This window comes from Panthera tigris, chromosome C1, assembly GCF_018350195.1.
Source record: "Panthera tigris isolate Pti1 chromosome C1, P.tigris_Pti1_mat1.1, whole genome shotgun sequence".
NCBI classification, from domain to species: Eukaryota; Metazoa; Chordata; class Mammalia; order Carnivora; family Felidae; genus Panthera; species Panthera tigris.
Window position 1 is genome coordinate 103,603,791 of NC_056667.1, and position 16,570 is coordinate 103,620,360.

The 16,570-nt window shown below is 44.0% G+C and overlaps 1 long non-coding RNA gene across 3 annotated transcripts in view; it reads left to right on the top strand.

The window, feature by feature from the left end:
* Positions 1–16,570, top strand: part of LOC122240841 — a 162,386-nt gene that overhangs the window by 104,606 nt on the left and 41,210 nt on the right. The window lies entirely within an intron of this gene.

The window sequence follows — 16,570 nt, forward strand, 5'->3', positions numbered from 1 at the left end:
ACTAGTGACTTACATTTTCTTGTACCAGTAGATAGTATTGAGGACTGTCACACCCTTCTGTAAGGGGGAGTCCAGGACTCAGCCGTTCAGTCTTCCATGTTTTACAGTCCATTTCCTTCAAAATTATTCACATTGAAACATTTCAAACTTACAGAAAAGTTGGAAGAATACAACTAACACCTGTATTCTGTTCATCTGAATTCAACAATTAACATTCATTTGCTTTTTCTGTCTACAGGCACCCATACCTGCATTCCTATTGCTTTAGTAAATGCAAGCCCACTTCGCGCCTAAATACTTCAGCATGTATTTCCTGATATTAAGGGCATTATCCTATACAACAATAATACAATTCAATTATCAAATCTAAGTACAATATTAATCCACTAATGTTACCTAATATATGCTGCAGATATAATTTTCCCTTTGTTTAAAAAATGTTCTATCTATATAAACATGTATGTGTATACATACAGATGCATTTAACATCTGTGTCTATATCATGTAAATATGAGAGAAAGATTAAGGATTAAGAGTGTGTATTGTGGTACTGATATTTCCCCAGGATCTAATTAAAGTTCCTAAATTGCACTTCCATCCTTACTACCTGGAACTGTCCCCCGATGTCTTTGTTTTTGTTGTTTTTTTTTTTAATTTAATTTTTTATTTTTTTAAATTGATATCCAAATTAGCATATAGTGCAACAATGATTTCAGGAGTAGATTCCTTAGTGCCCCTTCCCCATTTAGCCCATCCCCCCTCCCACAACCCCTCCGGTAACCCTCAGTATCTTCTCCATATTTATGAGTCTTATGTTTTGTCCCCCTCCCTGTTTTTGTATTTTTGTTTCCCTTCCCTTATGTGTTCATCTGTTTTGTCTCTTAAAGTCCTCATATGAGTAAAGTCATATGATTTTTGTCTTTCTCTAATTTCACTTAGCATAATACCCTCTAGTTCCATCCACATAGTAGCAAATGGCAAGATTTCATTCTTTTTGATTGCCAAGTAATACTCCATTGTATATATATACCACTTCTTCTTTATCCATTCATCCATCAATGGACATTTGGGCTCTTTCCATATTTTGGCTGCTATAAACATGGGGGTACATGTGTCCCTTTGAAACAGCACGCCCATATCCCATGGATAAATACCTAGTAGTGCAATTGCTGGGTTGTAGGGTAGTTCTATTTTTAGTTTTTTGAGGAACCTCCATACTGTTTTCCAGAATGGCTGCACCAGCTTTCATTCCCATGTTTTTGTTGTTTCTGATGGCATTCCATTTTTGAAGAGGACAGCCTAGTTATCTTGTTCAATATCCTACCTTCTGATCAAACAACATTTCTGAAAAGAACAACACATTAAGTATTTGTGTTTTCTATAGCATCCTGTCCAGAAGTAAGCTGTCTAAGAACAAAGCAACAAAATGTGAATACTCTTACAGAGGAAATATGAAAGGAAATGCATCTGCCAGCAGGGTGAGCACTCTGTGTTGTGGCAGCAGTAACCTCGGCTCCGATCCAAAACTGTAGCGTCTGGTGTCTGTCTGAACAGCAACTGACTCATCTTTCAGTTCGCTTTCAATCCCCAGCACTGGCTGTGACCCTGTTTTGCCACCAGGGATTTACCACTGACTCGTGGTCAGAAGGGAAGGAAAACCCACCCACAGTAAACACTCCTAGAGCCAGGTGTGTGGGAAACCTGGCTGTGCTCCACGTCTGCGCATGTGCAGAAGCTACTACAAAATGCTTCCTCTCAGGGAGTCTTGTCTGTCATTTCCGTTGATGAAATGGTGCTGTTGTAGCTGTTTTTCTGGTTGAGATATTTAAAATTATGGGGGCTTTTTAGGAGAAATGAGGATGAGCTTCGCATGTTTTAATTAAAATCCAAACTCCTTGCCATAGGTCTCTATGTCTCCATTCCCCATCAATATGGACACTGTTTTGTTTTGTTTTGTTTTTAATGTCTATTTTTGAGAGAGAGAGAGAGAGCACAGGCGGGCAAGGGGCAGAGAGAAAGGGAGACACAGAATCTGAGGCAGGCTCCAAGCTGTCAGCACAGAGCTCATCGTGGGGCTCAAACTCACGAACTGTGAGATCGTGACCTGAGCTGAAGTCGGACGCTTAACTGACTGAGCTACCCAGGCACCCTATATAGGTACTAGTTCTAACACCATTTATTGAACCTATTTCCTTCCCTCATTAACTATTTTTTATGAAAACCATTTGACCAAGTAGATGTCAATTTCAGGGCTCTCAGTTCAGCCTATTTGTGTACCTTGCTGCCACTAGCACATTGCCTCTCCTACCATAACTTCTCGTAAGTCCTAAATCAGGTAGCACAAGTCCTCTAGTTCTGCTCTTCTTTTTCAACAGCTCAATTCTGAAAAAATGTAAAACTCTATGTAACAGTCACACAGATTAAGATGTGCTGGCATTTCATTCCTCTCATTTCAGTGTAGGACACATGCCCTCCTATGCACTGGTTGACTCCCGTGGTCAAAGATTCTCTATCGGACCCTCTGGGAAGAATAAATCTGTTGTCTGCAGTCTGAGGAAGAGGCTAAGTGTCTACAACACTCAGCAGAGTCTGGATTTTTCCTGAACAAAAAAAATTTAGATCACTTTTCTGGTCTTTGATTTTAGGAACCGTTTACTATGAAATAAAGCCTTGTGTTATTTACACTTTTTCTTTCTAGGAACATAGGGGCCTATGGAAGATCTCTAATTGGCTAACCTGAGTGTGAGATCTGATGTTGCAAATTGGAGATTTAAGAAAAGACTTGACTTTTGGGGCGCCTGGGTGTCTCAGTTGATTAAGCGTCCAACTTTGGCTCAGGTCATGATCTCATGGTTCGTGGGTGCTGACAGCTCAGAGCCTGGAGCCTGCTTCAGATTCTGTGTCTCCCTTTCTCTCTGCCCCTCCACCTCTTGTGCGCTCTCTCTCTCTCAAATATAAATATGCATTAAAAAATTAAAAAAAAAAAGAGACAACTTTTTTTCTAAATATAAGAAGATGAAAGAGAGGCAAACATGCTGAGTGGAAAGAATAGTCTGGAATCAAAACACTAACGTTAGGATTTGGCACTGAATGTCAGATTTTGAGAAAGTGAGAGACTAGACTAGGAAAGAAAAAAAAAGATCTAGGAAAAAGAGATCTTTTCCTTAGTGGAAACAACAGATAATTAGGGTCCCTTTTATGACAGTGTTCATTTGCTAATATATAATTCTTCTTTTCCATCTTTGTAAATGTGATACTGTTGAGCTTAGTGTGTTATATGTTTTTCTGGAATGTATATGTTTATTATTTTTTAAGTAAGCTGTACACCCAACATGGGACTTGAACTCATGGCCTTGAGATCGAGAGTGCCAGGCCCTACTGACTGTTAGTCAGGTGCCCCTGGAATGTATATTTTTAAAAAAAGACTATTATACTTCAAATATTCATCTGTGAACCTGCTAACCTCATACATGGCCCTATCTACTGTACATTGAGAGTAAAATGGGTCCCACTTGGGGATGTACCTGGGAAAGTGCAATTAAAATTAAGGAGAGGGGTTGTGAGGATATCAAGAATGATAGCTTTCCTTAATGTAGCAGTTTTCCTACTTCCTTCACACCTGATCTTCCCTTCCTTCCTCCCTCTCTTCCTCCCTTCAAAAGTTTAAGTAATTGCTACACTCACCCCGGGGCTCAAATTGACCTGGAGATCAAGAATCACATGCTCCTTCAACTGAGCCAGCCAGGGGCCTCCTTTCTTCTTTAAGTAAGGGCAAATGAAAAAAGTATTCAGTTGCACCCTTGGAATCCATAGAAATCCTGGCTAAGGAAGTTCAAGGCAAGATTGGGGATTGCCTACTCACTGGTAGCCTGACCAAGGTTGTCCGTCTGTTTACTTTGGCAAGGAGACTCAACTCACTTACACCAGACATGGGAAGACAGGGATCCAGATGAGGTTGATTTATGGTAACTTTAGGTCCTGAAATCTCATAGGCTTTCTTCCCTTCCTAACAGGAGGGAATGGCTGCCTTTCTTTCTGGCCAGGACTCTTTTGGGGCCCCTCGTGGACATGTCCGAGGTAGCAGCTGGCTTCTCCTATGTGTCTCTCCCAATCTGGTTGTTTCGAATGACCAGAAGTGACCCACGACATAACTCCCTGCCTGTGGGACCAAAAGGCTCTGGAGAGCAGTGCAAGCCACAGAGACTACAATCAGCGAGGTTGCTGATCATTCACTTGCTCCCTGGGTTTCAGGTAAAGAACAAAGTGCTATCTCTGTATCTTCTCTACAGGCTAAACTGAAAGAAGTGTGAGGTTCCAAAAGGGTCACGAAGAACCTTGCTGAGTTGACTCAAACTCCAGCCTGGCCTGGAAGGCCAGGCTTGAATGAGGCTGATTTTAGGATAAAAGCAAAGAAAAGGAGCAAAGGTAGCATAGCCCGAAGATGCTGAGACTAAAGTCTCAAATCTTAATCTCTGAATGAGCTCAGTGCCAAGACTTGAATCAGTTTCCCGCATTTATGAAGAGGGTTATTAACCCCAATTCAGCCAAAGGGCAGGAGTTTATCAGTGGTTCTTAATAGAGGGTCATCTTGCCCACCCCCGCCCCTTTTCCCACTAGGACATTTAGCAATGTCTAGAAACTTTGGATTATCACGACTTGAGGATGTGTTTGGCTTCTACTGGCATTGAGTACACAGAGGCCTGGGAAGCCCCAGCCTGCAGTGCACCAAAATGGCATAGAATTCATGGGAAACCCCTCCACAACGAAGAATTACCGTATCAGTGGTGCAATGTTGAGAACCCCTGGTGTAGATCAATGTCCCCACTTTATCTACAGGACAACACTAATTACCAACTTCATGGACATGGAGTCTGAGGAAATCTGGTGTCAGAACGAACTCAGAGTTTGGCCGGGGCACACGGGAGGATGTCGGCATCAACTAAGTTGGGAGAGCTGGCAGGGGCAGCAGGCTGTAGGGGAAGGACACGGAATCCAGTTCAGGGCAGCCGAGGCTTCCTTGAAAGCCGTCATCGCCTCTGTCGCTGCAAGTCCTTTGGGGGATGTTGGGGACCGCTGGGGCTCACGCTGAGGCGCCTCCCCTCCCGCCTCATCGCGGAGACCTTCTGTCCTCACGGGGCAGTCTGGAAAAGTCTGGGTTGTGGACAAAGGCTGGTTATATACTACAAAGTTGGGGAGGTAAAGACAAAAGGGAGGCCTCCAGAGGGACTTTGCTGTGCTAAAGAGGACTCCGGAGATACCTGAGGCCTTGCTATTGTCCAGCTAAGGTGGTTTTTCCCTCTAGCAAAGCATTAGCATTAAGACCGTAGAGAGTTTCTGGGAAACGTTTTACTTGCCAGCCTCAAGTATCAGTCAATGGACTGCAGGTTATAAGGAGACTTAATTTCCTGCCATTTCCTTCTGCCTTTGTTCCCCGTATCACTGTGGAGAGGCGATGTTGGGGCTCCAGGAAACTGAGTCTCTAGGTTTCTAGACATTAGGCTATTGATAAGATTACCTTTTTCTTGTAATTTACTGAGATATTTGCAAACGGATGGAGACCCAAGTCCTGTATGACTGTGATCTCTATCAGCTGGCCATTTGTTTTCTTTCCTTTCCTTTGTCCTGGGGCAGCCAGGAGTGCCTGAGGAATGTCACACACATCCAATGAAGTGGGGTAGCTTGCACTCTGTCCTCAGTCCATCCCATGATCCCTCATCAGAAGGACGGCACCCCCCAAGGGTGGGTGAGCTCAACTCTAAGGGAGGCGCAATTAATCGGCGGGTGCAAGAAAACTAGCCTTGGCGATGCACTGGCTGGGACTTGGAGCTCTTCCCCACCTTGGCCTGGGCTAGATTCTCCGTAAGGTCATGTTTTGGCCATGTCTCCCTTCAAGGAGGAATTCTCTTCATCCCTGGGTCCGCCAGCGTGTTGCAAGACGCAGATGCAGAAGCGGCTCCAAGGCCAGTCCCAAAGCTCCAGTGATGAAGGCCGGATGGTGGTGATGTCAGTCCCAGGGTCGCTTCTCAAACTCCGTGCCAACCACCCAGGTCCTCAGGCTAGCCACAGGAGGCCCTCCTGCCTGCGCGCGCTCTCTCCCCTTGGGGTCCCCCTCTTCTCTCCTATCTCCGTGCCGCACATGGCTATCTCCGTTCCGCACTCTATTCCACACTACCGGGCAGCGTGTCCACACTTACACGCCACCCGCAGAGATGCAAATACCCACGGGGTTCTGGCTGAGCCCGGGCTCTTGCTGTCACCGCCCCCAAGGCGCGCTGCGGGCGGTGAATGACAGTCCCAGCCTCCGTGCCTCCCCTGGAGATGTGCTGGTCCGCAGAGCATCCTTGGTTCTCTTTGCGTGTAAACTGCTGATTGGGCGTTGGGAAGAGGTGCCCGGAGAAGATGCGGAGGAAGGGAGGGAGGTGAGTGGTGGGTGAAATCCACCCGCACAGGTGCCGGCTGCCGTTGTCCTCCAGTCGTCCCCTCTCCTGAAACAGGACAAACTTTTGTACGCCCTAGCCAACAGTGTTGTGCGGTAAATACATATTTCTCAACACATTTAGATATAGATTTTTTCCTGCCTTATTCTCTTTCCTCTTCTTGAACTCTAAATATATTAGAACTTTTGATATTGCCCTATATAGGTTGCTACAGTTCTGTATTTTTCAATTCTTTTTCTTTGTGCTTCAGGTAGGATTGATGAGGAACCATAACGCAAGCTGGGAGCCAAACACGAGCTAGCACAACTTCCCCCACCCCCAAGGTGGGGTATGTGTGATATTCCTCAGGCACTCCTGGCTGCCCAAGAACAAAAAAAAAAGGGGGTGGGGGGGACAAACGGTTAACAGAAATCACAGTCATACAGGACATGCGTCTCCATCAGTTTACAAATGTCTTAGTAAATGACAAGAAAACAGCAATCTTATCAATAGCCTAATCTCCACAAACCTATAGTTTCCTGGAGCCCCTAATATCACCTTCCTCTGCTTAGTGATGTGGGAAACAAAGGCAAGAAGGAAATGGCAGGTAAAATTAAGTTTCTTTATAACCTGAGCCCAGTGAGGCAAATATAGAATATAACACTTCTCCAGGAACTCCTATTGTCCTAATGTTAATGCCCCTGGCATCTTAGGAGTCTTCTTGTAGCATATCAAAAGGCCTCCCTTTCGTCTTTACCTCCCCCAACTCAATAGCATATAACCAGTCTCTCTTTACAACCCCAGTGCTGCTCTTTCTTCCCAAGGGTCCTGTCCCCATGCTTTAATAAAGTCACTTTTTAAAAAATGTTTATTTTTGAGAGGGAGAGAGAACACCAGTGGGGACCAGGGCAGAGAAAGAGACAGAATCCAAAGCAGGCTCCAGGCTCTGAGCTGCCAGCACAGAGCCTGCTGTTGTTGCATCCACACGACTCCTGAAACAGAATGCTATGGGCACCAGTGACAGTCACAGCAAAGTTTATTGCAACGAGAGGCAAGGCCGACCGATCGGGACCAACGCTCTTGATCAGAGTGCGGTCCCGAACAGCCAGCGTATAGAGTTTTTATAGCCCCAACCACATTGTCTTAGCATATGGGAACATAAAGGAACAAGTTCCAGGATGTGGGTGTTTATTCTAGACATTCTGTCGTTAAGGCGCAACCGGTTGACCTTCTCGACCCTGCATCTGGCGCCACTTCTTCCAGTATCTCTTAATCCCTTGAGCAATGAAGTGTTACTTACAGAAGCAGAACAAAGCGGTTAAGCTACAGTTTAACCCTAAACTACAATTTAACCCTTACATTCCCCCCTTTGTCTTGTTAATGAATAAATCCCTTGATTCATTATTAGGGACTAAGGGGACATAATTGGATCTAATCATCATAATTTTTACTTCACCAACTCGTCTGTTGACATACTGTACTACCCAATTGATAATGCACTGGCCGATAGTTAACCCAAGAAGTAACAATAACAGCGGCCCAGCTATGGCAGTGAGCAACAATATGAGCCAGGGGGACCAAGAGAACAAGCTTTGGTACCAAGTATTCTTGGCCTGTCTGTCCTGTTCTCTAGCTCTAAGGTTATCTCTGACCAGGCTGAGAGTGTCTCGGATTACTCCAGAATTATTGGCATAAAAACAGCATGTTTCCCCGAGGGCCATGCAAAGGCCTCCCTCCTTCATAAAGAGTAAATCAAGTCCTCTTCTGTTCTGCAATACAACCTCGGCTAAAGAATCTACCTGTTGTTCTAGCCGAGAGATTGACGTTTCTAAGTAGCCTAGGTCTAGGTCTACTTGCTTGCTCAAGGTTTTGAAATTTTGGTCTCCTACGACGAGTCCAGCAGTTCTAACAGCTGTGGATCCCGCAATTCCTAGTCCCACCAGAAGTGGAATAAGGATTGGGGCTGCCCTTTTTGTCCTGGATTGTCCTTCTAATAGAAGTAAATGTTCTCTCCCTGCCTCTCCGCTCTATAGGTATATTTGCGGGAGAATATGAACTAGGATACAAATCTCTCAGGTGCCGACTCCAAAGTACGCAGCTGCAATGCAGGGGATAATTCCCGATGAGCAAGCAAACCAGGCTCCAGTAGGGGCTCAGTATGCTATATCTTGGGCGCTATCGGTATCTGAACTACTTGGAATGTACACTTCTGCACAAGAGTTTTTGTAAGGGGAGGTCTGCCAATTATATTCTTGGGACACTATGCACCAACCCTGCCTTTGGAGGTCTCCTAGCATTAAAATTGGTCGCGAACCCCAAGGGTACAATGACATGCTTGGATTTTGCAATTTTATGACATGTTTTTCTATGTCTTGTCCAATGCTAGCATTTGTAGCCACTCCCACATAATATGGGGGTTTAGGGTTTAAACACAGCCAACAATCTTGTACAATCTCGGTGTGAGATGAATTCAGCCAGGCATACATAGAATTTACTACATCTAACCAATGTGTCTCAGGGGAGAATGGGTTTTGAAAATGACTTGTAGTCGGTAATTCTGACTTTGTGGGGGCACCCGATTGCAGGGTAGATTGGGAAGGGACAGTCAGAAGGAGCGGGGATAAAATCATGTCCTTGTTTGGCCTTATTGGATTGGGTGGAGTTCTTCTCTTAACCCTCTGTATAGTAAAGGAAGTGCCCTTATCAACTCCTGAAGCGTACATCCGGAGACCCCAAGTGTGTCCAGTGTCCCAAAAGGAGGGGAAAGTACTAGAACTAGAAACCTTTTTTAAACATACTTTTTGTTGGGTTACAGGTTCCTGGGGTCTCACATTGGGGTTTCGGGGTTCTAAGGAGAGTAATTAGGGGGTCAAGGCCCTGTCCTGCTAGCCAGGGGGCTAGCGTCTCACAACCCCACTTGGCGCAGTGGTACTGACCCTCTCCTTCACATTCATCTTTTTTACCTGCTGGGCAGCCGTACATCCCTGTTATACCTGCCAATTTTTGTTCTTGATCCCTGTATCCACATCCATAAGTAGTCATATAGGGGTTTTCTGGGACTGGAGGAACAAAACCCATTGGCTGTTTATAATTAGTAATTAAAGTTCCCTATGATTCACCCACTAGGTCACATAAGTCAAACAAAAAACAGGGCATAGTGGAGGAGGTATTAGACGCTACTACCTTTCCCATGACTGTGTCCCTGAGTTCCCATCAGTATGGCCAAAAAGATAGGGGGTGCAATCTCATACAGTTTCCCAAGCTTATCATTATACAAACCCAGGCAATTATTATTATGCCCGCATTAGTCTTATCTTTAAAGGATCCTCTGGGTGCCTTTGGACCCTCCATTGCTGTTCGTTCTCTGGTTCCGTATCAGCCTGGGGTGTTTCTGCCCTCACGCAGTTTTCTTAACCTGAGAGTGATGAATCCAGGTTCGGACACCGTCTATCTTCACGGCTCTGGGTGTAGTCAGGATCACGGTGTGCGGTCTTTTCCAGCACGGCTCCAGGGTTTTAAGCTCGTGCCTCTTGACCCAGACTAAGTCTCCTGGTTGAAAGGGGTGGGGAAGAACAGGAGGATGAGTGAAGGCTTCTTTTAAGTCCCCGGTTATTTCCTTTTGTACATGTTGCAGGGCCATGAGTGAAGCCAGCAAGTGGTTCCTGTTCCAGCTGTTCCTTTACGTCGTCTCCTAGCCTCAGTAGGATAGGTGGAGGTCTGCCAAATAAAATTTCGTAAGGGGAAAATCCCTTGACAAATGGAGTACAACGCGCTAGCAAAAGGGCAAATGGCAAAACATCAACCCAATTTTCCCCCGTCTCAAGGGACAATTTGGTTAAGTTACCATTTGTAAGGTAACTTCAGGATCCTGAACCCACTTTTGTCCCAGTATCATACTTCCCCCTTTACTTGAAACCCACTCTAAATCTTTAGGAGTGTAACTGAGCTCTGGCAGAAGCAAGGGCTCTATTAAGATCGGTAACACCAAAGAACCTTTACTTTTTAGTTAGGGCAGCTTCTCGGGCTGCCACCTCAGCAAGGCGGTTTCCGACTGCCTCTAGGGAGTCGCCTTTTTGATGTCCTGGGCAGTGAATGATCGTGAGTCTCGCAGGCTCCCAGATGGCTGCTAGAAGGTCTAGAATTTCAGCTTTATTTTTTCAATATATGAAGTTTATTGTCAAATTGGTTTCCATACAACACCCAGTGCTCATCCCAAAAGGTGCCCTCCTCAATACCCATCACCCACTCTCCCCTCCCTCCCACCCCCCATCAACCCTCAGTTTGTTCTCAGTTTTTAAGAGTCTCTTATGCTTTGGCTCTCTTCCACTCTAACCTCTTTTTTTTTTTTTTTCCTTCCCCTCCCCCATGGGTTTCTGTTAAGTTTCTCAGGATCCACATAAGAGTGAAAACATATGGTATCTGTCTTTCTCTGTATGGCTTATTTCACTTAGCATCACACTCTCCAGTTCCATCCACGTTGCTACAAAGGGCCATATTTCATTCTTTCTCATTGCCACGTAGTACTCCATTGTGTATATAAACCACAATTTCTTTATCCATTCATCAGTTGATGGACATTTAGGCTCGTTCCATAATTTGGCTATTGTTGAGAGTGCTGCTATAAACATTGGGGTACAAGTGCCCCTATGCATCAGTACTCTTGTATCCCTTGGGTAAATTCTTAGCAATGTTATTGCTGGGTCATAGGGTAGGTCTATTTTTAATTTTTTGAGGAACCTCCACACTATTTTCCAGAGTGGCTGCACCAATTTGCATTCCCACCAACAGTGCAAGAGGGTTCCCGTTTCTCCACATCCTCTCCAGCATCTATAGTCTCCTGATTTGTTCATTTTGGCCACTCTGACTGGCGTGAGGTGATATCTGAGTGTGGTTTTGATTTGTATTTCCCTGATAAGGAGCGACATTGAGCATCTTTTCATGTGCCTGTTGGCCATCTGGATGTCTTCTTTAGAGAAGTGTCTATTCATGTTTTCTGCCCATTTCTTCACTGGGTTATTTGTTTTTTTGGGTGTGGAGTTTGGTGAGCTCTTTATAGATTTTGGATACTAGCCCTTTGTCCGATATGTCATTTGCAAATATCTTTTCCCATTCCGTTGGTTGCCTTTTCGTTTTGTTGATTGTTTCCTTTGCTGTGCAGAAGCTTTTTATCTTCATAAGGTCCCAGTAGTTCATTTTTGCTTTTAATTCCCTTGCCTTTGGGAATGTGTCGAGTAAGAAATTGCTACAGCTGAGGTCAGAGAGGTCGTTTCCTGCTTTCTCCTCTAGGGTTTTGATGGTTTCCTGTCTCACATTCAGGTCCTTTATCCATTTTGAGTTTATTTTTGTGAATGGTGTGAGAAAGTGGTCTAGTTTCAACCTTCTGCATGTTGCTGTCCAGTTCTCCCAGCACCATTTGTTAAAGAGACTGTCTTTTTTCCATTGGATATTCTTTCCTGCTTTGTCAAAGATTAGTTGGCCATAGTTTGTGGGTCTAGTTCTGGGGTTTCTATTCTATTCCATTGGTCGATGTGTCTGTTTTTGTGCCAATACCATGCTGTCTTGATGATTACAGCTTTGTAGTAGAGGTTAAAGTCTGGGATTGTGATGCCTCCTGCTTTGGTCTTCTTCTTCAAAATTACTTTGGCTATTCGGGGCCTTTTGTGGTTCCATATGAATTTTAGGATTGCTTGTTCTAGCTTCAAGAAGAATGCTGGTGCAATTTTGATTGGGAATGCATTGAATGTGAAGATAGCTTTGGGTAGTATTGACATTTTGACAATATTTATTCTTCCAATCCATGAGCATGGAATGTTTTTCCATTTCTTTTTTTTTTTTTTTAATTTTTTTTGTAACGTTTATTTATTTTTGAGACAGAGAGAGACAGCGCATGAACGGGGGAGGGGCAGAGAGAGAGGGAGACACAGAATCGGAAGCAGGCTCCAGGCTCTGAGCCATCAGCCCAGAGCCCGACGCAGGGCTCGAACTCACGGACCGTGAGATCGTGACCTGAGCTGAAGTCGGATGCTTAACCGACTGAGCCAACCAGGCGCCCGACCATTTCTTTATATCTTCTTCAATTTCCTTCATAAGCTTTCTATAGTTTTCAGCATACAGATCTTTCACATCTTTGGTTAGATTTATTCCTAGGTATTTTATGCTTCTTGGTGCAATTGTGAATGGGATCAGTTTCTTTATTTGTCTTTCTGTTGCTTCATTATTAGTGTATAAGAATGCAACTGATTTCTGTACATTGATTTTGTATCCTGCAACTTTGCTAAATTCATGTTATCAGTTCTAGCAGACTTCTGGTGGAGTCTATCGGATTTTCGTTGTATAATATCATGTCATCTGCAAAAAGAGAAAACTTAACTTCATGTTTGCCAATTTTGATGCTTTTGATTTCCTTTTGTTGTCTGATTGCTGATGCTAGAACTTCCAACACTATGTGAAACAACAGCGGTGAGAGTGGACATCCCTGTCGTGTTCCTGATCTCAGGGAAAAAGCTCTCAGTTTTTCCCCCATTGAGGAGGATGTTAGCTGTGGGCTTTTCATAAATGGCTTTTATGATGTTTAAGTATGTTCCTTCTATCCCGACTTTCTTGAGGGTTTTTATTAAGAAAGGATGCTGAATTTTGTCAAATGCTTTTTCTGCATCGATTGACAGGATCATATGGTTCTTATCTTTTCTTTTATTAATGTGATGTATCACGTTGATTGATTTGCGAATGTTGAACCAGCCCTGTATCCCAGGAATGAATCCCACTTGATCATGGTGAATAATTCTTTTTATATGCTGTTGAATTCGATTTGCTAGTATCTTATTGAGAATTTTTGCATCTATATTCATCAGGGATATTGGCCTGTAGTTCTCTTTTTTTACTGGGTCTCTGTCTGGTTTAGGAATCAAAGTAATACTGGCTTCATAGAATGAGTCTGGAAGTTTTCCTTCCCTTTCTGTTTTTTGGAATAGCTTGAGAAGGATAGGTATTATCTCTGCTTTAAACATCTGGTAGAACTCCCCGGGAAGCCATCCGGTCCTGGACTCTTATTTGTTGGGAGATTTTTGATAACTGATTCAATTTCTTCACTGGTTATGGGTCTGTTCAAGCTTTCTATTTCCTCCTGATTGAGTTTTGGAAGCGTATGGGTGTTTAGGAATTTGTCCATTTCTTCCCGGTTTTCCAGTTTGTTGGCATATAATTTTTCATAATATTCCCTGATAATTGCTTGTATCTCTGAGGGATTGGTTGTAATAATTCCATTTTCATTCATGATTTTATCTATTTGGGTCATCTCCCTTTTCTTTTTGAGAAGCCTGGTTAGAGGTTTATCAATTTTGTTTATTTTTTCAAATAATCAATTCTTGGTTTCGTTGATCTGCTCTACAGTTTTTTTAGATTCTATATTGTTTATTTCTGCTCTGATCTTTATTATTTCTCTTCTTCTGCTGGGTTTAGGCTGTCTTTGCTGTTCTGCTTCTATTTCCTTTAGGTGTGCTGTTAGATTTTGTATTTGGGATTTTTCTTGTTTCTTGAGATAGGCCTGGATTGCAATGTATTTTCCTCTCAGGACTGCCTTCGCTGCATCCCAAAGCGTTTGAATTGTTGTATTTTCATTTTCATTTGTTTCCATATATTTTTTAATTTCTTCTCTGATTGCCTGGTTTACCCATTCATTCTTTAGTAGGGTGTTCTTTAACCTCCATGCTTTTGGAGGTTTTCCAGACTTTTTCCTGTAGTTGATTTCAAGCTTCATAGCACTGTGGTCTGAAAGTATGCATGGTATGACCTCAATTCTTGTGTACTTATGAAGGGCTGTTTTGTGACCCAGTATGTGATCTATCTTGGAGAATGTTCCATGTGCACTCGAGAAGAAAGTATATTCTGTTGCTCTGGGATGCAGAGTTCTAAATATATCTGTCAAGTCCATCTGATCCAATGTATCATTCAGGGCCCTTGTTTCTTTATTGACCGTGTGTCTAGATGATCTATCCATTGTTGTAAGTGGGGTATTAAAGAACTCTGCAACTACTACATTGTTATCAATAAGGCTGCTTATGTTTGTGAGTAATTGTTTTATATATTTGGGGGCTCCCGTAATTGGTGCATAGACATTTATAATTGTTAGCTCTTCCTGATGGATAGACCCTGTGATTATTATATAATGCCCTTCTTCATCTCTTGTTACAGCCTGTAATTTAAAGTCTAGTTTGTCTGATATAAGTATGGCTACTCCAGGTTTATTTTGACTTCCAGTGGCATGATAAATAGTTCTCCATCCCCTCAATCTCAATCTGTCCTCAGGTCTAAAATGAGTCTCTTGTAGGCAGCAAATAGATGGGTCTTGTTTTTTTATCCATTCTGATACCCTATGTCTTTTGGTTGGCGCATTTAGTCCATTTACGTTCAGTGTTATTATAGAAAGATATGGGTTTAGAGTCATTGTGATCTCTGTAGGTTTCATGCTTGTAGCAATGTCTTTGGTACTTTGTCTCACAGGATCCCCGTTAGGATCTCTTGTAGGGCTGGTTTAGTGGTGACGAATTCCTTCAGTTTTTGTTTGGGAAGACCTTTATCTCTCCTTCTATTCTAAATGACAGATTTGCTGGATAAAGGATTCTCGACTGCATATTTTTTTTTCTGTTCATCACATTGAAGATTTCCTGCCATTCCTTTCTGGCCTGCCAAATTTCAGTACAGAGATCCGTCACGAGTCTTATCAGTCTCCCTTTATATGTTAGAGCACATTTATCCCTTGCTGCTTTCAGAATTTTCTCTTTATCCTTGTATTTTGCCAGTTTCACTATGATATGTTGTGCAGACAATTGACTCAAGTTACATCTGAAGGGAGTTCTCTGTGCCTCTTGGATTTCAATGCCTTTTTCCTTCCCCAGATCCGGGAAGTTCTCACCTATTATTTCTTCAAGTACACCTTCAGCACCTTTCCCTCTCTCTTCCTCCTCTGGAATACCAACTATGCGTAGATTATTTCTCTTTAGTGCATCACTTAGTTCTCTAATTTTCCCCTCATACTCCTGGATTTTTTTATCTCTCTTTTTCTCAGTTTCTTCTTTTTCCATAATTTTATCTTCTAGTTCACCTATTCTCTCCTCTGCCTCTTCAATGCGAACCGTAGTTGTCTCCATTTTATTTTGCAGCTCATTGATAGCATTTTTTAGCTCCTCCTGGCTGTTCCTTAGTCCCTTGATCTCTGTAGCAAGAGATTCTCTGCTGTCCTTTATACTGTTTTCAAGCCCAGCGATTAATTTTATGACTATTATCCTAAATTCACTTTCTGTTATATTGTTTAAATCATTTTTGATCAGTTCGTTAGCTGTTGCTATTTCCTGGAGATTCTTTTGAGGGGAATTCTTCCGTTTCGTCATTTTGGATAGTCCCTGGAGTGGTGCGGACCTGCAGGGCACTTCCCCTGTGCTGTGGTGTATAACTGGAGTTGGTGGGCGGGGCCGCAGTCAGACCTGATGTCTGCCCCCAGCCCACCGCTGGGGCCACAGTCAGACTGGTGTGTGCCTTCTCTTCCCCTCTCCTAGGGGCGGGATTCACTGTGGGGTGGAGTGGCCTGTCTGGGCTACTTGCACACTGCCAGGCTTGTGGTGCTGGGGATCTGGCATATTAGCTGGGGTGGATAGGCAAGGTGCACAGTCGCGGGAGGGGCAGGTTCAGCTCGCTTTTCCTTCGGAGATCCACTTCAGGAGGGGCCCTGTGGCTCCGGGAGGGAGTCAGACCCGCCGCTGGAGGGATGGATCCGCAGAAGCACAGCGTTGGGTGTTTGTGCGGTGCAAGCAAGTTCCCTGACAGGAACTGGTTCCCTTTGGGATTTGGGCTGGGGAACGGGCGAGGGAGATGGTGCTGGCGAGCGCCTTTGTTCCCCACCAAGCTGAGCTCTGTCATCAGGGGCTCAACAACTCTCCCTCCTGTTGTTTTTGTCCTCCAGCCCTCCCACTCTCCGAGCATAACCTTCCAGATGTTAAGTCCCGCTTGGTGTCAGAACACACTCCGTCCAGCCCATCCACTTTTGCAAGCCAGACTCTGGGGCTCTACTTGGCCAGTGGGCTGCCCCTCCGCTCCGGCTCCCTCCCACCAGTCCGTGTAGCGTGCACCGCCTCTCTGCCCCTCCTACCCTCTTCCGTGGG